General features: G+C 38.7%; 1 protein-coding gene across 6 annotated transcripts in view; it reads right to left on the reverse strand.

Annotated features, from left to right (window-relative positions):
* Positions 1 to 23669, reverse strand: part of HECW2 (HECT, C2 and WW domain containing E3 ubiquitin protein ligase 2) — a 412125-nt gene that overhangs the window by 383996 nt on the left and 4460 nt on the right. The window contains exon 1 of one of the 6 annotated variants that reach the window (XM_081242422.1): positions 8572 to 8593. The exons of the other annotated variants lie outside the window; for them this stretch is intronic. The gene's annotated coding sequence lies outside the window, so the exon portion shown is untranslated. Of the gene's footprint in view, positions 1 to 8571; positions 8594 to 23669 lie in introns of those variants that run through there. 6 annotated transcript variants of the gene reach the window in all.

Below are 23669 nucleotides of genomic sequence, written 5' to 3' on the forward strand. Positions count from 1 at the left end.
TTACAATAAATATCCAAAATGCTTTCACTCTAAGAGGATTTGCCTAAATATGCTATTTAGTATCTGCAAGCGCTTCACAACTTGATGAGTCTTTATCACCCAACCAGTTAACATGCAAGGACACTCTCACAAAAATGACTTCCAGGGCTTCCCAAACCTAATTTATTTATGAACCATTTGAAGATACTGCCGAATGCAGATTCTGAGTCAACAGGACCAGAACAGAGCCTAAGGTTCTGCAATTCTACCAAGCATCCAGGTGGTGCTGATGTGTAGGACCACTGTGAAGTAACACAAGCCTCAGCCACAGTTTCTTCACTGAGATCCCCATATGCCTGTGCCTCCCACCACTGCCCCAGGGAACTGAGCTTTACAGAAATTTATTGTGGGTTCATTTTCTTTATAACCTAAAAAATATATATTTTACTCATCCAACACCAAGCCTTCTCTTTTGAGGAAATAATTAACGGGTATTTCGAGAAAATTAGTTTTCTTAAGTCAGTTTTTCTCAACACGGAGTATAGAGACATCTTCTTGGTGGGTCCTCAAGAATAATTTTCCATAAAAGAGGTCCATGCAATGTCTTCTTCATCAGAGCTTTACCCTACTCAGCAGCACAGCCAAAATCCAGCTGCAGAAAAAGGACTGCCATCTGGGAACAGACAAAGGTTGGGAGGAAGGGTAATTCTGAAAGTCAGAGATTGACTTCCATCCCTGCAAACCTCTGAAACGGGTTACTGAATAAGTGATCTGTGAGAAATGAGGGGCAATGAAACGAGGCATTCACTAGAAAACAGGATGGTTTTGCTAAGAATAAATTACACCAAACACTTTCCTTTTTGACAGGCTTTCTAAGAATGGAGGCTATGACAGTGCTTTAGACAGACTATCTAGATTTCAGCAAGGTATTTCAGTCTCTTAAAACAGTTTGCGGCCTAGAAGAGGAAATGCAGCCTAAATAATAATGCACTGCATAGATTCACAGGTGCTTAAACAGCACATGCAGACAATGGATTGATGGCACACTGGCAGCCCAGTAAGTGATCCCTTCACAGCTCCTTCCCTTCTCCCCTCCAATCCCTCCCAACTTCCAACCAAGTTAGAAACAATATCATAAGTGACATGTACTGAAACTGAAATTCTTACATGTACTTTAAATGTAGACAGAAGTAAAGTCACTAGTATAGAACTTTACAAAAGAAGGATTCAATTTCACTATACTTTGAAGCAACCACCCTTGATAAAGCCCCAGTACTTAAAATTTAATGGCATTTTCCCTGTATGAGTTATTTATGTCAACGGTTTACAATGGCAATTTCAGTGGTCACGAGTAAAGAGAGGTTGGAAATAGAAAAAGGAGGTAAAGTGGATGCCACAGAAGCGGTAGAGATTTTTCCAAGTAAAAGTTGGGAAAGATAATGGAAAATGGGCAACAGCAAATACTGTATTTCCAAAGTGTAAGGGGGGGGGGGGGTGGAGTGTGAAAGAGCAGATATCTGCTGTCCCACCTTAAGTATCCACATTATTTTGCATTTAAAGGACAACAAAGGGTCTCAGGAGGTAGCACTCAGGAGTTTTTATTCTGAATCATCAATCAGAAAAGGACCAGCTTTGCGAAACACACCAAAAACTTCCTTCTTGCTATGCTTATACTTTTCAGTAAATCAAAGTTATGCACACACCCCTAAACTACAAGAAAGGAGAACCTTCCATCAAACAACTTATGATAGAAAGAAATTAACTATTTAAAATGTCTAGCAGACAGACCTTCAAGATGGTGGACGAGCAAGACGTGGAGATCACCTTCTTCTCCACAAATACATCAGGAATATATCTACACGTGGAACAACTCCTACTGAACACCTACTGAACGCTGGTAGAAGACCTCAGACCTCCCAAAAGGCAAGAAACTCCCCCACGTATCTGGGTAGGGCAAAAGAAAGAAGAAAAAACAGAGAAAAAAGAATAGGGACGGGACCTGCACCAGTGGGAGGGAGCCGTGAAGGAGGAAAGGTTTCCACACACTAGGAAGCCCCTTCGCAGGCGGAGACTGCGGGTGGCGGAGTGGGGGAAGCTTCGGAGCCACGGAGGAGAGCTCAGCAACAGGGGTGCAGAGGGCAAAGCGGAGAGATTCCCGCACAGAGGATCGGTGCCGACCAGCACTCACCAGCCCGAGAGGCTTGTCTGCTCACCCGCCGGGGCGGGAGGGGCTGGGAGCTGAGGATCGGGCTTTGGTCGGAGCGCAGGGAGAGGACTGAGGTTGGCGGCGTGAACACAGCCTGAAGGGGGCTAGTGCGCCACGGCTGGCCGGGAGGGAGTCCGGGGAAAAGTCTGGCGCTGCCGAAGAGGCAAGAGACTTTTTCTTCCCTCTTTGTTTCCTGGTGCGCGAGGAGAGGGGATTCAGAGCACCGTTTAAAGGAGCTCCAGAGACGGGAGCGAGCTGTGGCTATCACCGTGGACCCCAGAGACGGGCATGAGACACTAAGGCTGCTGCTGCCGCCACCAAGAGGCCTGTGTGCGAGCACAGGTCACTCTCCACACCTCCCCTCCCGGGAGCCTGTGCAGCCCACCACTGCCAGGGTCCCGAGATCCAGGGACAACCTCCCAGGGGAACACACGGGGGCGCCTCAGGCTGGTGCAACATCACGCTGGCCTCTGCCGCCTGAAGGATCGCCCCGCATTCCGTACACGTCTCTCCCCCCAGCCTGAGTGAGCCAGAGCCCCCTCATCAGCTGATCCTTTAACCCGGTCCTGTCTGAGCGAAGAACAGATGCCCTCAGGCGACCTACACGCAGAGGTGGGGCCAAATCCAAAGCTGAACCCCGGGAGCTGTGCGAACAAAAGAGAAAGGGAAATTTCTCCCAGCAGCCTCAGGAGTAGTGGATTAAATCTCTACAATCAACTTGATGTACCCTGCATCTGTGGAATACCTGAAGAGACAAAGAATCACCCCAAAATTGAGACGGTGAAGTTTGGGAGCAACTGTAGACTTGGGGTTTGTTTCTGCATCTAATTTGTTTCCGGTTTTATGTTTATCTTAGTTTAGTATTTAGAGTTTATTGTCACTGGTAGATTTATTATGGATTTGGTTGCTCTCTTCCTTATATATATATATATATATATATATATATATATATATATATATATATATATATATATATATATATATAATTTTCCCTTTTCTCCTTTTGTTAGTGTGTATGTGTATGCTTATTTGTGTGATTTTATCTCTACAGCTTTGCTTTTATCATTTGTCCTAGGGTTCAATCTGTCTGTTTTTGGTTTTTTATTAGTATAGTTTTTAGCACTTGTTATCATTGGTGGATTTGTTTTTTGGTTTGGTTGCTCTCTTCTTTCTTTCTTTCTTTTTCTTTATTTTTTACTTTTAATTTTTTTACTTTTAATAATTTTTTAATAACTATTTTATTTCAATTTATATTATTTTTCTTTCTTTCTTTTTTTCTCCCTTTTCTTCTGAGCCGTGTGGCTGACAGGATGTTGGTGCTCTGGCCAGGTGTCAGGCCTGTGCCTCGGAGGTGGGAGAGCCAAGTTCAGGACACTGGTCCACCAGAGACCTCCCGGCTCCACATAATATCAAACGGCGAAAGCAATCCCAGAGATCTTCATCTCAATGCTAAGACCCAGCACCACTCAACAACCAGCAAGCTACAGTGCCCGACACCCTATGCCAAACAACTAGCAAGAGAGGAACACAACCGCACCCATTACCAGAGAGGCTGCCTAAAATCATAATAAGGTCACAGACACCCCAAAACACACTACTGGATGCGGTCCTGCCCACCAGAAAGACAAGATCCAGCCTCATCCACCAGAACACAGGCACCAGTCCCCTCCACCAGGAAGCATACACAACCCACTGAACCAACCTTAGCCATGCAGGGCAGACACCGAAAACAAGAGGAACTACAGACCTGCAGCCTGCGAAAAGGAGACCCCCAAACACAGTAAGTTAAGCAAAATGAGAAGACAGAGAAACACACAGCAGGTGAAGGAGCAAGCTAAAAACCCACCAGACCAAACGAATGAAAAGGAAATAGGCAATATACCTGAAAAAGAATTCAGAGTATTGATAGTAAAGATGATCCAAAATCTCTGAAATAGAATGGAGAAAATACAAGAAATATTTAACAAGCACCTAGAAGAACTAAAGGGCAAACAAACAATGATGAACAACACAATAACTGAAGTTAAAAATACCCTAGAAGGAATCAATAGCAGAATAACTGAGGCAAAAGAATGGATAAGTGACCTGCAAGATAAAATAGTGGAAATAACTGCAACAGAGCACAAAAAAGAAAAAAGAATGAAAAGAATTGAGGACAGTCTCAGAGACCTCTGAGACAACATTAAACGCATCAACATTCGAAGTATAGGGGTTCCAGAAGAAAAAGAGAAAAAGAAAGGGGCTCAAAATATTTGAAGAGATTATAGTTGAAAACTTCCCTAATATGGGAAAGGAAATAGTCAATCAAGTCCAGGAAGAGCAGAGAGTCCCATACAGGAAAAATCCAAGAAGAAACACGCCAAGACACATATTAATCAAACTATCAAAAATTAAATGCAAAGAAAAATACTAAAAGCATCAAGGGAAAAACAACAAATAACATACAAGGGAATCCCCATACGGTTAAGAGCTGATCCTTCAGCAGAAACTCTGCAAGCCAGAAGGGAGTGGCAGGACATATTTAAACTGATGAAAGGGAAAAACCTACAACAAAGATTACCCTACTCAGGAAGGATCTCATTCAGAGTCGATGGAGAAATTAAAACCTTTACAGACAAGCAAAAGCTAAGAGAATTCAGCACCACCAAACCAGCTTTGCACCAAATGCTAAAGGAACTTCTCTAGGCAGGATACACAAGAGAAGGAAAAGACCTACAGTAATAAACCCAAAACAATTAAGAAAATGGGAATAGGAACATACATATCGATAATTACCTTAAAAGTAAATGGATTAAATGCTCCAACCAAAAGACGTAGACTGGCTGAATGGATACAGAAACAAGACCTGTATATATGCTGTCTACAAAAGACCCACTTCAGACCTAGGGACACATACAGACTGAAAGTGAGGGGATGGAAAAAGATATTCCATGCAAATGGAAATCAAAAGAAAGCTAGAGTAGCAATTCTCATATCAGACAAAATAGACTTTAAAATCAAGACTATTACAAGAGAAAAAGAAGGAAACTACATAATGAGCAAGAGATCAATCCAAGAAGAAGATATAACAATTGTAAATATTTATGCACCCAACATAGGAGCACCTCAATACATAAGGCAAATGCTAACAGCCATAAAAGGGGAAATCGACAGCAACACAATCACAGTAGGGGACTTTAACACCCCACTTTCACCAATGGACACATCATCCAAAATGAAAATAAATAAGGAAACACAAGCTTCAAATGATACATTTAACAAGATGGACTTAACTGATATTTATAGGACATTCCATCCAAAAACAACAGAATACACTTTCTTCTCAAGTGCTCATGGAACATTCTCAGAATAGATCATATCATGGGTCACAAGTCAAACCTTGGTAAATTTAAGAAAATCGAAATCGTATCAAGTATCTTTTCTGACCACAACGCTGTAAGACTAGATATCAATTACAGGAAAAAATCTGTAAGAAATACAAATACATGGAGGATAAACAATACACAACTAAATAACCAAGAGATCACTAAAGAAATCAAAGAGGAAATCAAAAAACACCCAGAAACAAATGACAAAAAAGGACGACCCAAAATCTATGTAATGCAGCAAAAGCAGTTCTAAGAGTGAAGTTTATAGCAATACAATCCTACCTGAAGAAACAAGAAACATCTCAAATAAACAACGTAACCTTACACTGAAAGCAATTAGAAGAGGAAGAACAAAATAACCCCATAGTTAGCGGAAGGAAAGAAATCATAAAGATAAGATCAGAAATAAATGAAAAAGAAATGATGGAAACAATAGCAAAGATCAATAAAATTAAAAGCTATTTCTGCTCAATGTTATGAAACAACCTAAATGGGAAAAGAATTTGAAAAAGAATTGATACATGTGTATGTATAACTGAATCACTTTGCTGTACACCTGAAACTAACACAACATTGTTAATCAACTATACTCCAATATAAAAAGTTTAAAAAAAAGATAATGGAAAACAAAGAGTATACGAGTGTCTTGCTTTTTATTTCAACTTTTTTACAATTAGTAATTTTTGAAAAGTTAAAGGTTGAGGGAAAAAGACAATTTTTTTTAATTTCAACATTCATTAATATTTTTTATTCCCTCTAAGTCTTATTTTCTCCATAAAAGTTTATGTTCCTCAACCTCTTCATGCCCCTTACTGCAGAAATTTCCAGTATAAACGTCCCTTTGGAGACTGGTAGCAATTACAGTTATCTCTGAACTATGCAGTCAATATTCCAAATGTATACAGATCATAATAAAATGTATATTTAAAAATAATATAAAGCATCAAAAGTTCAATGAACAGGGTCATCCAGTAGATAATACGTTAAAAGCTGAGTGCTCATTTCTGTTTCTGTGCTTTCAATTTTTTTCAAGGCAAGAACTTCAACTATTTCTTCACAGAAAGTTAGAGAAACCCTGTGGTAAAATTCAAAGCTGCCTTTAGCCCAATACTTCCCACCATGTTAACAACAAAGTTCAACCTAAGTTATTACAAGACTGATAGCCGCGTAACCCCACATGTCTTACTACATGTAAAGATCATCTTAAGCTCACCCACAGCATAAGCCAGCGAGTCCAAAGATCAAGAAAAAAAAGTACCAAAAGCTGCAGGTTAAATCAGTGAGAACTCAACCTAAATTGGGGGAATTGAATCCAAAATTGATGATGACAAAGCAGATGGCACACATATTTCTCTTCTGGCACTCTGCCCAAGAAATAGCAAACCAAGAAGGAATTCTTATGCAACAAATGAACATATTTTAGAGATACTAACTCAAAAACAAAACAAAACAAAACTTAACATGTTCTTTGATTTTTTATTTCTTATGTCCTTATCGTCAAAGAAAGTAGGGGATTAATGAGCAAATCAATTTAAAGGTCAGCTTTCTCAACTCTGAAACACATTTCCAATGGAAAGAGATGCTGCTTTAACCAAATTAACATATGATTTCACAAAACTAATGAAAATCCCTGAATAATAGGCTTGTCACATTTCATTTTCATTTTCTGACCAAAAACTGGTTTTTGCTAAGAACTGCTTCAAACACGTTAATGAATGATCCTTAACAATTGACAGGATAAAGTAAATAAGTAAGGAAGCCAAAATCCAAAATAAAGTTAACTTTCTATATTCCAAAATAATAACAATTGGCTGTGAACAATTAAAGATAATAATTTGTTATAGATTTAAAAGTTTCTTTCGAGCTACAAAGGGCAAATAATATATAGTACATTCCAACAGTCACAATACTATTATACTAGGAAATGTAGGGATTACATTCCCTACTTCCAAAATCAGACAGTTTAAAAACTATTTTTGTATATGTTTCAAAATATCAACAATAAAGAAGTTTTGTTTTTCTTTAAATTAGTAAGAGGTTTTATAGTTTATTCCCCCCAGGAAATATCAGGAAAACAAGTTTTAAAATCAAGATGCTTTTTTTTTTTTTTTTTTTGTGGTACGCGGGCCTCTCACTGTTGCGGCCTCTCCGTTGCAGAGCACAGGCTCCGGACGCACAGGCTCAGCGGCCATGGCTCATGGGCCCAGCTGCTCCACGGCATGTGGGATCTTCCCGGACCGGGGCACGAACCCGTGTTCCCTGCATCGGCAGGCGGCTCTCAACCACTGCGCCACCAGGGAAGCCCTAAGATGCATTTTAAAATTCTCACTTCTGCAGCAAATCCATACACTAAGAATATCTTGCCAAATAAATGAACTGCTTCTAGCGATGACCTATTTCAAAAGAAAAATCTAACTAAAATTTGTGCGACTGAAATTAAATGGACTCTAATGGACTACTTACCTCAAAACCTACTTATGCGTTATCTACATTAAAGCCATTATGAGAAATAGCATGAAATACTGTTCATAAATAATACTTTGTTTAAAAATAAGCTAAAACAAAAAGGCTAGAGGTTATATTTCTATAATACCTGTGGTCTTCACCTACTTAGCTCAGTATCTTTTATTGTTTCAAATAAAACAGTATAATTTCCTGAAGTAAAATAAGCATTGCTTAAGAGTTCTGTAAGCACTGAAAAACAAGAAAGCAATATTTACTCTTGTTCTTTGAAAAATATCTTCATAGTTAACATTTACTGAGCATGTTTCATACGCCAGAAACTGAATGAATAATTTATATGTATTACTTTACCTAACCCTTAAGACAACCCTCTAAGGTAGATACAATTACTATCATTTTAGAGATGAGAAAAGTAAAATTCAGAGAAGTAGCTGTGGCAGATCACTAAGCGTTGCCCAAAATCTAATCTCTCCTTTCCTAGTAACAGAGGTATAGCTGGGCACGTGGCCATCCAGCCCCCATTCAGTTCGTTGTGGTCATGCACCAAGTTCTCACCAATGGTTCTCACTGGTGAACTAAGTTCCCTCGTGAGTGGAGGTGATACATGCACCTTCCATGTCATGTGCTTCTCTCCCTTCTCACAGTGGAACACAAATGTAGAATTGAGGCAACTTCAACCATTCAGATGATGACAGAGCCCTAAGGGATGGCAGAGAACCAAAATAAAAGAAATAAGCAGTGCTCAAAGTGCCTATCCACCCTGGACTATCGTTCACCTGTGAAATAATGGAAAAAATACATGCCGTAGTCTCTGGTCCTGGTTCCTGACACAGAGCTCCTGAAACCCTTATAATTTCCAGGTGAAAGGAGCATTTCCTGGTCTAATGAGGTAACTCTGGGTGAGCTCCTGAATGAGGGCTGGTCACCAGGAAGAACAAGCCATGATTAGAAGTTTGGACTTTTCAGCCCCGCCTCCCATTCTCTTGAGAAGGGAGAAAGGCTGAAAATGGACTTAATGATCTGTCATGCCTACATGATAAAGCCTCCATAAAAATCCCAATTATATGGGGTTCAGAGAGCTTCCAGGTGGGTGCGCACATCCACATACTGGGAGCATGATGTACCCCAACCCACACGGAAAGAAGCTCCTGCACTCAGGACCCTCCCAGACCTGAGAGGGTCCTTCATATTTCTCTTCATCTGACTGTTCATCTGTATCTTTTATCATATCTTTTAATGAGCTGGTAAACAAAAGTAAATGTTTCCCTGAGTTCTGTGAGCTGCCCTAGCAAATTAATCTGATCCAAGGTGGGAGGAGGTCATAAGAACCTCTGATTTGTAGCCAAGTTGGACAGAAGTTGTAGGTAACCTGGGGACCTACTTCTTGCCCTTGGCATGTGAATTGGGGGGACAGAGTCATGGGACTGAGCCCTTAACCTGTGGGATCTGATGCTATCTCCAGGTAGATAGTATTAGAACTGACTTAAACCGTAGGACACCCAGGTGGTGTCCCAGAGGATTGCTTGTTGGGGGAAAACCTCCAAGCATTTGGCAACTAGAGGCATCAGAAGTGTTCTATGTGAAAGAAAAGGAGACACACAGGGAGGAAGGAATGAAGTTTTTCCAAAACACTCTTTCAGGTAAAAACAAGAGAAATATTAGAGAAAATGTTAGCAAGCAGTGAGCTTCTATCTTTAGAGCCACTGTTTTAGGGAAGTGTCAATTATACCAGCTTAGCTCATACTCAGAGAATCTTAGAAATTGGTAACAGAAATGGGATGCTGATATTATATAAATATAAAATAGGAGGCACTGGCTTAGCAATTGGGTGCTAGGTAACAAGAAAGAAGCTACTGCTAACTGGAAAAGGTTATAAACTAGTGACCCTTGTTTGTCACAGTAAAGTAGTTGGTGAATCTGTCACCTGAGACAATCTGTAAGGCAGCTGAACAACATGCCTATAGAACCTACTGCTCTAAGAAAAGTAGATGGAAAGTGCAGGAATGGGTTATTTCTGTAATTTCCAGGTATTCAACCAGAATTAACTGTCTAACATTGATGGGGCTATTGTCACAAAGAACTCCTGGAACTAACTGCATACATTCTTTAGCAAAAGTCTAAGACTTTCTTACCTTATACAATAAAAATATCAGTGTTAAGATACCTTAGTACATCTATTTCTAAATTAGTTTCATCCTTCCCTCAATGAGAATTGAACAGAAAGCACTAAATAAAACCTTCTCACATTTTGGAAACTGAGAAATGGAATATTTTATTTCCCAAAAAATTTCTTTGAGGAAAACAAATTTTTAATCTTATATACCACAGTTATCCAGTAAATCTTTTGTTTCACTTTAATATTACACACATCTAAAAATACAACAATTAGTAATATATATTATTTCAAACACACTTTCTTTAGAAATGTTTAATTATTTTAATTAGAGATTTTGTATATTTTGCTTCACTTGTTCTCTCTCTCTCTCTCTCTCTCTCTCTTATTATCTTTACATTTCCAAATTTAGCTAAGGATTTGTTAGAATTTCATTCAAGGTCAAGTTGTGTGTTTCTTTAAAAAACTAGGAAGTCATAATCCTCAAATATATGTGTAAATAAAAATTCAGTGTTATGTTAGTTATTATATGAAACTTTGATTCCTAAAAGTGCTGTCAATTTAAAGACTCACAGTACTTTCACCCACCCCCACCTACTACAAAATGGAGACTAGATGTATGAATAAAATTAAGTAAAAGAAAGAGCCTAAAAAAGCACTAGTCGGGCTTCCCTGGTGGCGCAGTGGTTGAGAGTCCGCCTGCCAATGCAGGGGACACGGGTTCATGCCCCGGTCCAGGAAGATCCCACATGCTGTGGAGCAGCTAGGCCGGTGAGCCATGGCCGCTGAGCCTGCACGTCCAGAGCCTGTGCTCCGCAACGGGGGAGGCCACAACAGTGAGAGGCCCGTGTACCACAAAAAAAAAAAAAAAAAAAAAAAAAAAGAACTAGTCAAAAAACTAAGAAAAATTATAGAAATAAAACTTCTCAAATGTCTCAAATGTCTCAAATGTCATCTTCTTGATAAACACCAAAATTTATCCAAGAAATGCCTGCTACTTTCTATTCCTAAATATACTTTCCCAATAGCCTACTTATTTAACAGTGAAATTTAGACACGATGTTGTGTTGGTTGCTTATTCAGAAGAACTATAATGATTCTTATCCCTACATTCTCCTTTTTCTTTAGGCACATAACAAATAATAAAACACAGAAATTTTAGGTTTCAACTAGAATGAGAAGTTGGATTCCATTTAAGTTTGTAATTTACTCATTTCCTAACCCCTGACATGGCTTCAAGTCATTTAAAATTTTTTAAACTTTAGCAGCTTAAAAATGGGAGAACAAGAGAGATAATGTCTATGTCTGAGCAGAATCAGGAAAGAATACTTAGTTGTGCCTAATGAAAATGTATTATATAGCAAAATTTGAGACAGTTTAAAAAAACTATCAAATGGGATATTTCTGTAGATACTTCCATTCAAAACAACAACAAAAAAATAATTATATACTCAAAAGAATTGAAGCCAGGTCTCAAAGAGATATTTGTACACCTACATTCACAGCAATGAATTCAATAGCAATTCAATAGCAAAAAGGTGGAAACAACCCAAGTGTTTATTGATGGATGAATGTACAAACAAAATATGACATATCCATGCAACAGAATATTACTCAGCCTTAGAAAGTAAGGAAATTCTGACACATGCTACAACATGGATGAATCTTGAAGACATTATGCTAGATGAAATAAGCCAGTCACAAAAAGACAAATATTATATGACTCCACTTATATGAGATACCCGGAATAGTCAAATTCATATAGACAGAAAATAGAATGGTGCTTGTCAGGGCATGGTGTGGGGGGGTAGGGAGAAATGGGAAGCTTTGTTTAATGGGTATAGACTTTCAGTTTTTCAAAATGAAAAGAGTTCTGGAGATTGTTTGCATAACAATGTCAATGTACTTAACATTACTAAGTTTTACATATAAGAATGGTTATTTAAGGTGGAAAATTTTTATGTTACGTGTATTTTACCTCAATTAACTTCTTCAATCTACACATGGATTTTTTTTAAAAAGCATGTACCTACGGGAGGGGTGAACAAAACAGAGATAACAAAGATGAAAAAATAAAAATTACGTTTCAAAATCTTGAAAGCAAGCAAGAAGCTAATCAAAGTGTAACATCACAAGAGTAGTAGGCAGTTGTAAAATTCAGTAGGAGGGAGAAGCACTTCCAGAATGGCCAAGTAAGGACCCCCAAAAATCTGATCCTCCATAAAAGCAATGAGAACACTGGCAAAAATTGTCAAAGTCAACTTTTTCACAACTTTGGAAATGAATGAAAGGCTTACTACATTATGAGAATGATTAAGGCACAAAAACTGGTCGTGTCACAATAAGTACAGTGAGCTTAGTGGCATTTTCATTTTCCCTATTTCCAATCACTTTCTCCCCAGCATCACAATACCCCTAAAAATCAGCATCATTACAGCCACAGTGACTGAAAAAACCTATAATCCAGCAGGCAACGGAGAGAGCAAATGGGTTTGGAGTTCCACAAAATGGCTCTATCCCAGTGAATTGTCACTATTTGACCTGGCAGTTACTTGGAAAAGCCCTACTCCCAGGGCTTGTGTTTATTGGACCTAACTCAGAGATCACTCAATGGAAAAAGCTCTAGCCCCATAGCATTTGTTGAAAACATTCAGCTGCAACTGTTTAACAATACAGATGTCTATGGCAGCAATACCAGCTGGAGCAAAGAAGAGGCTGGCTTAAAAACTTAAAAGAGAGATCTGGAGAACGAAATGTCCATGGACGGATTTGAAAGGCTCTGACATATTCCTTATGATTTAAAAGACCACATTCACGTGCAGCAATATGCACATACCTAAGAAATATCTCAGGAGACCCCATTCTTTCAGCTCTGGCTGATCTTGAGGCTCTGTGCATGCAGGAAATGAAGGCTACAGCACAGTTGTCAACTGCCTGGCTACTTGTTGAAGGCGTGCCCCAACATGCACATAGAGCTGCTCAGCAAAGACTGAGATACTTATTGGTTTCAGACATTTAAGGAAATCTCTATCTAATCATTAACTGACCACTAACAGAACAAAGCAAAAATTCAGTAGTCACATGTGACAAGAATGTAGACTTTCCAGAATTTATTCAGTAAAGTCAGTAAATAAACAAAAAACAGCAACAAAGAGCAAACACACCAAACCTTGGGGAGGTAGGACAATTTGATTTTCAGAGTTGCCATATGATATCATTTGAAATTCCCATTTTTCAATAAAAACTTAAAGCATACACAAATAAACAGGAAAGTATGGCCCACACACATGAAATAAAGTAGTTAAACAAAATATGTCCCTGAGAAGCCCCAATTTGGGGCATCCTAGACAAAGATTTAAAAATACTAAAAATATGTTCAAATAACTAAAGGAAACCATGTCTAAAGAATTAAAGGAGAATTTAAAAACATTGTTTCACCAAACAAAGAATATCAATATAGGGATTTCCCCTGGCGGTCCAGTGGCTTAGACTTTGCTTTCCAGTGCAGAGGGTGCAGGCTCGATCCCTGGTCAGGAAGCTAAGATCCCACATGCCTCGTGGCCAAAAAACCAAAACATAAAACAGAAGCAAGGTTGTAATAAATTCAATAAAGAGTTTAAAAAAAGAATATCAATATAGAGATTAAAAATTATTTTTTAAAAGAACCAGATTAAAATTCTGGTGTTGAAAAGTACAATACCTGAAATGGAAAATTCACTAGAGGGGTTCAACAGCAGATTTTAATAGGCAGAAGAAAGAATCAGTGAACTTGAAGATATGTGGATTAAGATTATCCAGGTTTAGGAACAGAAAAAGAAAGAAGAAAAATTAACATAGCCTCAGAGACATATGAAACTACAGATATTGTATCATGCCGTGCACACTGGGAATTCCAGAAGGAAAGGAAAGAAACATTATTTGAAGAAATAATGGCCAAAGACTTCCCAAATTTGATGAAAACATTAATCTATATAACCAAGGAGTTCAATAAACTCAAAGTAGGATAACTACAAAGAATCCACACCAAGACACATCATAGTCAAAATGTCAAAAGACAGAGAGAAACTTGAACACAGCAAGAAAAAGTCTCATCACAACCAAAGGATTCTCAATAAGATTAACAGTTGATTTCTCATCAGACACTATGAAGGCCAGAGAGCATTGGAATAACACATTCAAATCAGTGAAATTTTAAAAAGTTAACCAAGACTTCTATATCCAGCAAAATTATCCTTCAAAAATGAAGAAGAGGGCTTCCCTGGTGGCGCAGTGGCTGAGAGTCCGCCTGCCGATGCAGGGGACACGGGTTCGTGCCCCGGTCCGGGAGGATCCCACATGCCGCGGAGCGGCTGGGCCTGTGGGTCGTGGTCGCTGAGCCTGCGCGTCCGGAGCCTGTGCTCCGCAACGGGAGAGGCCACACCAGTGGGAGGCCCGCATACCGCAAAAAAAAAAAAAAAAAAAAAAAAAAAAAAAAAAAAAAAAAAAATGAAGAAGAAATTAAGACATTCCCAGCCAAGCAAAATCTGAGAGAATCCATCACTATCAAATCTGTCTTACAAGAAATACTAATGGGAGTTCTTGAGGCTGAAATAAAAATCACTAAATATTAACTCAAATCCACATGAAGACATAAAGAGAATTGGAAAAGCTAATGACATAGTTAAATGCAAAGTACATTATAAATGTATTTTTGTTTACAACGCTTTTCTATTTAAAAACAACTACATAAGACAATAACTATAAAAGTGTTAATGATGGGCTTACAATGTATAAAGCAAGGAATTAAGCCATATTGAAGTAAAGTTTTTGTATACTTTTGAAAGAAGTTGAAATTGATATGAACTAGATTGTTTTAAATTAAAAATTTCACTGTTAATAACCAGGCAACAACTAAGAAAATAACTCAAAAATTATCATAACAATATTATCAGGAATGACAGAATAAAGGCCTATGAAAATTATCTTCTCCAGAAAAGCAACAACAAGAAAATTTAAATGGCACACTACAAAACATATATATTTAATGAAAGTAATGGAGGAACTGAGGAACAAATAAAACATAAGACACACAGAAAACCAACAGCAAACAAGGCAGATATATATCCATCTGATAAACAGTAATTACATTAAATGTAAATAAATTAAACACTCCAATCAAACATTTGAGTTAAACACTCACCAAAAGGCAGAGATTGGCAGAATATATTTTTAAATCATTCAACTACATGCTGTCTAAAAGAGACAATTTAGATTCAGAGACACAAATGGGTAAAAGTAAAAGGATGGAAAAAGACACATCATGGGAACAGTAACTAAAAAAAGAGACGGAGTGACAATGCCAACAACAGACAAAATAGACTTTAAGGCAAAAATGGTAATGGGAGAAAGAGTATTTTATAAAGATAAATGGGTCAATTCAAAAGGAAGACATAATGATTACAAACATATATGTTACAAGGGGCTGCAAAATACATGAGTAGAAACTGACAGAGTTGAAGGGAGAAAAAGACAATTTAACAATAATAGTTAAAGATGTCAATACTCCATTTTCCATATTGGATTGAACAATTAGGAGATCAACAAGGACAGATATGCACCAAAATCACAAGAAAGAAAAAAAAGATACTTGGGCTTTATCAGAATTACAAACTTTTGTGCTTCAAATGACACTGTCAAGAGAGTGAAAAGAAAATCCAAAAAACATAAGAAATATTTTCAAGTCATATGTCTCATAAGTGTCTAGAATCCAGAAAGATACAAAAAAAAATCTATACAAAAAAAATCTGTACAACACAAAAATTTTTAAATAAATAAATTTATTTTAAAATTAGCAAAGGATTTGAAGAGACATGCCTCCAAAAAATATACACAAATAGCCAATAACCACACAAAAAGATGCTCAACATCATGAGTCATTACAGAAAAGCAAATCAAGACCACAATGAAATACCACTTCATACCCACCAGAATGGTTAAATCAAAAAGAAAAGCAATAACAAGTGTAGGTAAGGATATGGAGAAATCGGAACCCTCAGACATTGATGAGTAAAATGTAAAATGGTGCACTCACTTTGGAAAACTGTTTGGCAGAGCCTCAAAATGATAAACATAGAGTTACCATATGACCCAGCAATTCCACTCCTAGGTGTATACTCAAGAGAACTGAAAACATATATCTACACAAAAACTTTTACACAAATGCTCATTGCAGAATTATTCATAATAGCCAAAAATTGAGAACATCTCAAATGTCCATCAGCTGATGAATGGATAAAAAAATGTGGTATATATACAATAAAATTTTATTTGGCTATACAAAAGAATGGCATGCTAACACATGCTACAATATGGATAAACTTTGAAAACATTATGCTAAGTGAAAGATGCTAGTCACAAAAAACTACATATTATATAATTCCACTTTTATGAAATGTCTACAAGAGGCAAATCTATAACGGCAGAAACTAGAGTGATGGTTGCCAGGGGCTGGAGGCAGGGAAGATGAGTGACTGCTAAGGGCACTGGACTTCATTTGAGGGTGATAAAAAGGTTCTGAAATTACAGGGTGGTGGTGGTTGCACAACTTTGTAAATATACTAAAACCCACTACATTGTACACTTTAAGATGATGGATTTTATGGTATGTGAATTATATCTCAACATAGCCATTATTTTTTTAAATCAGTAAGGAAAATGAATACCTACAGAATGACTCACCAAGATAGAAAATAAACTATATTCTGTCTTATAATCAGTACAGATCAATGACCCAGACTGTGGTGGATGTAAAGATGATAATAATGTAAAGATGAATAATAAACAGTGCTAATCTTTAAGGTATTTAGTTTTTAACAAGAAGTATAATCAACAACAAATCTTTGGAAAGAATTTTGATTCCTTCACCTAGTTTTCACTCTCGAAATATATAAAATGCTAATTTTACCATGACAAACTTTAATAGAAAACTCAATTCCAGCAAACTTTAAATATTAGCCAGGACTTCCCTGGTGGCGCAGTGGTTAAGAATCCACCTGCCAATGCAGGGGACATGGGTTTGATCCCTGGTCTGGGAAGATCCCACGTGCCGCAGAGCATCTAAGCCCATGCACCACAACAACTGAGGCTGCACTCTAGAGCCTACGAGCCACAACTACTGAGCCCATGTGCCACAACTACTGAAACCCACACGCCTAGAGCCCGTGCTCTGCAACAAGAGAAGCCACCGCAATGAGAAGCCCGTGCACTGCAAGGAAGAGTAGCCCTCACTCGCCACAACTAGGGAAAGACAGCACGCAGCAACGAAGACCCAATGCAGCCATAAATAAATAATTTTTTTAAGTATGTTTAAAAAAAATTTTTAAATAAATAAATATTAGCCACCACCTAAATTTAACAACCAGATGCTAAAGGTAAATTAACTCGAATTCTATCTCCAGTCACACTTCTCTCCAAGCACAGTAAGTTCCAAGCTGTGGTCCAGCCTCCCAGCTCTGTTGCACCGTGTGATCCTAGCTTGGGGGTGCCAAGAAATTTCCATGACCTCATTTCCTCTCCCTGGACCCAACTCCATGCTTACTTCCCCTTCAGATTTTACAGGACCAAAATTTTATGCCTTTAGGCATCTAACTCTTTCTTTCAAACACCATTAGTTACTGAGGTTCTTCAGACATACATTTTAAATCAGGTCATCAAAGCAAGTGCAGCTCCCTTCTTTTATGTCTTTTTATTTCTTTTATTTAGTAAAGATCCAAAATGGTCCTTACCAGGACCAAAAGGCCTCTCCCTGTGTTTGGTGCCCTGCTCTAAAAAACCCAGGTATTCACACCACCACATATGTTTTGTTGCTCCAGAACAGGGGTTACAAAACAGATGCAGGCAGCATATGAATTTTGTTTGGCCTGAGCCATTCTAAAAACATTTTAATTACCAACATACTATACCCAAGAGATGTTTTATGTACAAACTTATATTTTTAGCTTCATTTGAAAAATCCAACGATTTGGCCATGCTGCACCCAAATTCCCATGTGGCAACAACTGGGTGACCTGAGTGGTGACACCTCCTTCCCCTCCGATGAAGAATGCCTCTCCACGATCCTCACCACTCCACGAGGTTTCCATGCACAGCACTTTAAGCCAGTTTCACTTGTGTCCTACTGGCTCTGGAGGGGTTGGAGTATGAGAACCGAGTCCAAATCCAGAGAGTTAGAAGTTGTTTCTAATCATAAAGGGAAGACCTTTTCCCTTATATTTGGTTTCAGGTTGCATGGCCAATATCCTCTACTTTTGCCAGGCTCTCCTAGTTTCTCACTCCAAACTGCTTCAACTTCCTGTAATCACCATCACGTCTAACATCTGTACCACTCACTTACTTAAATTACCCTGGGGCACTCCTACATAATTCTGGCCTGGCAAGAAGCAGTGTTAATTCCAGGCCAACACGACAGAAAGCACTGAGGATCTCATCCACAGACCAATGAAATCTTCATTTCCAGACTCACTTCTCTTTGAAGATAAATGCTCCTCCTAAATTTCTGAATTTTGTGTTAATAATAAAATGCTTCTCAAACTTTACTGTGTATAGAACATATCTGAGGATGTTGTTAAAATGCAGATTCTGACTCAGTAGGTCTGGCTTCCGGGTGATGCTGATGCCACTGGTCTGTAGACTACACTTTGAATAGCAAGGAGTTAAAAGGCTTACAAAGGAAGAAGGAGGTTTCTGATATGGGAATTATCTCAATGAATCAGACCTCCAAGACTTGACTTTCTGCCATTTTAAAACTATAAAAATAGTAATCTTTTAGCATCTGTGCCAACTTAAAATCTGATTTATATAAATAATAGCCCTTCATAATGGTCCATGAAAAAGAAACACGTGGTTCCTTCAGCCATGAGGCATTGATCATTGTATATGTATTCACTTCATGATCAATACTGGGCATTATACAGAGGTATCAGCCAAGTTTCCATACCTTCAGAGTACTTAAAGTCTAGTTGGCAAAAAGACTAATAGCAAACAAAATAAGCAGTGCACCACCTAAAGCAGCAGATGATTAAGATCTTAATTGCTATAAGATAGTGATTCCCAAGAGTGGGGCATACTAGCATGTGGGGGGAAGGTATCAAACTAAACACACTACCCTCAATCCCCTCCCAGATTAGGATACTCACTCTACCCCCAACCTTATTGCCAATCATGACAAAGGAAGCTACATTTACTTCTAGAAATGCCATATTCTTCATAAGAGTAAGATGGGGGGGGGGGAAATGATGAAAAGCACCACTTTTAAATGACACACAGAAAAGTAGGTAGAACGGGTAGGCATTCCAGGTGGGAAGTGTTCCTGTGGTAGAAGTGCTGAGGTGGAGATGAGTCTGGGGTATTTATGCAATGGAAAGAGGACGTGCCTACTGTGAGTAAACCAGAATGCTCCACTTACCACCGCCCCATTCTAGGTGGAGGAAGCATGGAAGCAATCTCCTAAGAACTGGATGACCACCGTTAACAACCTTGAAAAGATATTCCTTCATACAAAGGCTGAACTAGTTTGCCTCTCAGGTCCCTTCCAATTTTTCCTCAGCTGCAGAACAAAACTTCAATTTTCCTCTAACATGGAATTCTAACCTGAATCACGTGCCTTGCCTGATGTTGACCATGAGAAATGAGTGAAGAGAATGTCAACATGTAGAAGTGGATGTGTATAAATTGAAGAAAAAGAGAGCCTAAGTCATCATGTGGGGTTAAATTCTATGGCTGCTCTACACCCCTGGTTCTTTGAGACGGCTCCCGAAGGTCTTATTTTCAACTCTGTCGTCAATCATCTTTGCGACTCTTCTCTGAGCCCTGTCCAAATTATCCTCATCCCTCTCACACAGGCAAATGATGAATTACACTCCAGGTCTTCCCTGACCACCCCATGTAAAGGAAGTCTCAGTTATACTTCCTTCTCTATCAAGGTCCTCCTCTACAAAGCACTTATCACACCTTCAACTATGTTTTCTTCACTTTTTACTCACAAAATATTTCAAAATTACATTCAGAAGATCATACAGTTCAGAAGTTAATATATAATAAGTAGCCGAAATACCACCACCCTAATGTAAAACTGTTTACATTTCTGCCACATTTGCTTTGCAATTACATCTTTACTTGTTTATTCACATTTTTGTTACCATTGCCTATATCCTAATTCAATTTTCTGTTTTATCTGGTTAGGGCCATGTCTGAATACTGACCTCTTTTATAACTATCACTCAGCACAGAGCCTGGCACATGTAAGATTCTCAAAGTTTGTTCAATGAATAATGCACGAATGACTTCTGTCCTAGAATGAAATAATGGCCATCACTACAGAAGAGTTATTAGACAAAAGACAATGACTCCATCTTTATTAAAGTCCAAAAAAAAAGAGAGAAATGGTTTTTTTTTTCTTTTTTTTTTTGGCCTCACCTGAGGCTTGTGGGATCTCAGTTCCCCAACCAGGGATTGAACCCGGGCCACAGCAGTGAAAGCCCAGAATCCTAACCACTAGGCCACCAGGGAACTCCCCAAGAAATGGACCTTTATTGAAGGATGAGGGTTAAAATTTAAATGTGTGCTATAACTGGATATTCCACATTAGAGTGGGTTAGCTGAACGAGAAACAGAACTTCCCTAGAGGCCCTTATCCCTCTTGCCCTGGATAGCACACATATCTGCTAAAAGACATGGACAGAGAGGAGATGAGCTCTCAAAGTATCTTCTAGTTTAAAGATGCCAACTCAATAGCTTAAAGAGGGAAAGAAAAAAAGAAGAGAGGGAGGCAGGGAGGGGAGAAAAGAAGGAGAGAAGAAGGGAGGGAAGGGAAGAGAGAGGGAGGGAGGAGTGAAGGAAGGACAGGAGTCCTATGCAAAGAATCCTAGACCACTAGAGAACATTTATATTTCTTCTAGGTTAGGTTGGAGGCAATACAGATCGTGTTCTGAAAACACTCGAGTATCCAGTCCATTTGTCTGAAATGAAGCCAAGCCTAAGGAAAAAGTATAAGAAAAGTCATGTCCAATTGTCAGACTTCTCCACCTCCTTTTACCTCTACTCCGGGCCAGCCAGTGTCTTAACACAAAATCCTAAAAGCCTGGGCTCCTCCCACTGTGGTTCCCTACATGCTCTCAAATATTAAGTATACACTTGTACTCTCTCTGCATCAACTTTACTGGATCTAAGTTCTATTCCTTTGTGCTCTTATTCTTCCAGTAGGTCACTGAGAGGTATTGTGCTTCTGATTTAAAGGACTGTCCGTTACTGAAAATATTTCCTCAACTCTTTTTTTTTTAACCTCCTCTACTCTTTATGGTCAATGTGGACCTCCGACTCTCTCTAATGAAAAAAATGTCTCAGTCCTATGACTGTGGTGGATTGTTTTATTTGTTAACAATTCTTCCTTCCCTCCCTGTCCTTGACATGGTTCCCTGTGGGCAGAGGTTAGTACTGAGGCATGCCACTTGATACAAGGGAAATCATTTCTAATCTGCGTCATGAAGAAACATTTTTCTTGCTCCACAGATATCTTACACCACAGATAAAATATCATATGAGCACCTTTCCCCTAAACAGCCAGGGCACCTCAGCACAGAGAAGCAGCCTTATACTCCCTGCCCATCACTTTGCACAGCACATGCAGGTACTCAGGGGCCGCAACTTGGCTGTACCCAGTTTTCACTTTCTTTTAGTATTTCCTCAAGATCAGAAGGTGCTACATCTTCGCTGTGAATGGAAGAGCATGTGGATTGGCTTCTAGGTACAACGTCTTTTCTTCATGAACCCCTCAACTTCTTATCTGTACATGAAACTTATGCTCTGTCAGTCCTGCCTCCTGAGGACTTTTCCAGTCTCATATATAATGGTTAGCCAAAAGAAAAATCTCTTCCCCTATAGCACAAGTTTTCAGTGATAAATGAACAAAGCATCACCAAGTGCTCCTCCCTGAACAAATGCCAAAAGCTGATTCATTCTCTGCATGACATCGGTGGTTTCATCCAACCATAAAGTGAAATATCTGCTAGCGTGCACTTGATAGTAATCGCTCTTCCCTACTCCGCTGATATTACGCAACAGCCAACCGTGTCATTTGACAAAGGAATTCTGTCAATAACTTCTGGTTTCTCTCTAAGGATAATGTTTGTCTTTAACTTTCCAGCTGATTTTCCAGGTGTCTCTTCAATAAAATGACTTATACTTACTTCTGTTACAAGCATCCTTTAATGAAGCTACTAGAGTTTTAATCTCTTACCCACCGTTAGCAGTATAATACATTAATTTTGTAACGGAAAACATCATTGGGTACTTGCCCTGGGAAACTTGAATAGTATAACAAGGAAGCCACTGTGCTTTGTTTGAAAATGACACCAAAACATCCATGGCTTCACAGACAAAGTTTCATAACAGGCAATGACTGGGGACTAGGAGCGAATGGATGGCACGCCCAATAAAAAGCAGTTTTGAGATAGTCATCATCATACTTCCATATGCACTTTTCCATTTCAGCTACTGTTTTGAAATCATCACTCTCACAAGCGTCCTTGTTTTTACACATACAGATACACATTTTATATTTGGAATGGGATTCAGTTCTGTAAGTATGTTTATGACATTCTGAACTGCAGCATTTACATTACTATTTTCATCACTATTTTCACACTGCAATGAACCACTTTTGAGCCACCGATCTATTTTTGTGAAATTGAGATACAATTTAAGACCAGCAACAACAAACTATGCTATTTTAACAAATAAACAATAAACAAATGACATAAAAAGTATATTAACCAAGATGAAGTGCACCATGATGAAGTGCTTATGAAATGTAAGCCACGTTGACCAGTGCGGTCTTCGTAGCATGAACACAATTTTTCATACCATAATAACTTTTAAGAACATAATGGGATTTCTACTGAAATTATAATTACTCTCACGTCTCAAGGTCCTACATGCTCTGCCACTCCTACACCATCTTTTTGATTCACATTTCGAAGTCCCCCCCAACACCCCACACCCCCTTGTGTTGGTCTTCTTGCTAACCTTTGAACACATCCAAACACATTCTCACCTTCAGGCCTTCGCACTGGCTGTTCCCTCTGCCTGGACACTCCTCCCCAGGTATCTGTATGAGTAACTTCTGTCACTTCCTTTAAGTTTTTCTTAAGGTCTCTTTCTTCATGAAAGCTACTCAACTACATCTATCCTCTTCTACTTTCTTTCTTCCAAAGCACTTCTCCCCTTCTACCATGCTATATAATTTGGTTTATTGTGCATCTCCCACTCCTACCCCTCCACTCCCAACTGAAAGGAAACTTCACAAGGGCAGTTTTATTCATTCAGCACCTAGATTCATGGAAGGTGCTCAATAAATAGTAGTTGAATGAATGAATGAATAAGTGAAATTTTTTCACTGCTTTTCCTTTTTAACCACCAATCTGTCTGTGGATCTTACTTTGAGAATTAAACAGAAAATGGAGAACTATCAAATGATTTAAGCAAGAGAACTACAGAAGGTCAGAAG

Source organism: Mesoplodon bidens (genome assembly GCF_964165515.1).
Source record: "Mesoplodon bidens genome assembly, chromosome: 8".
Lineage (NCBI taxonomy): Eukaryota > Metazoa > Chordata > Mammalia > Artiodactyla > Ziphiidae > Mesoplodon > Mesoplodon bidens.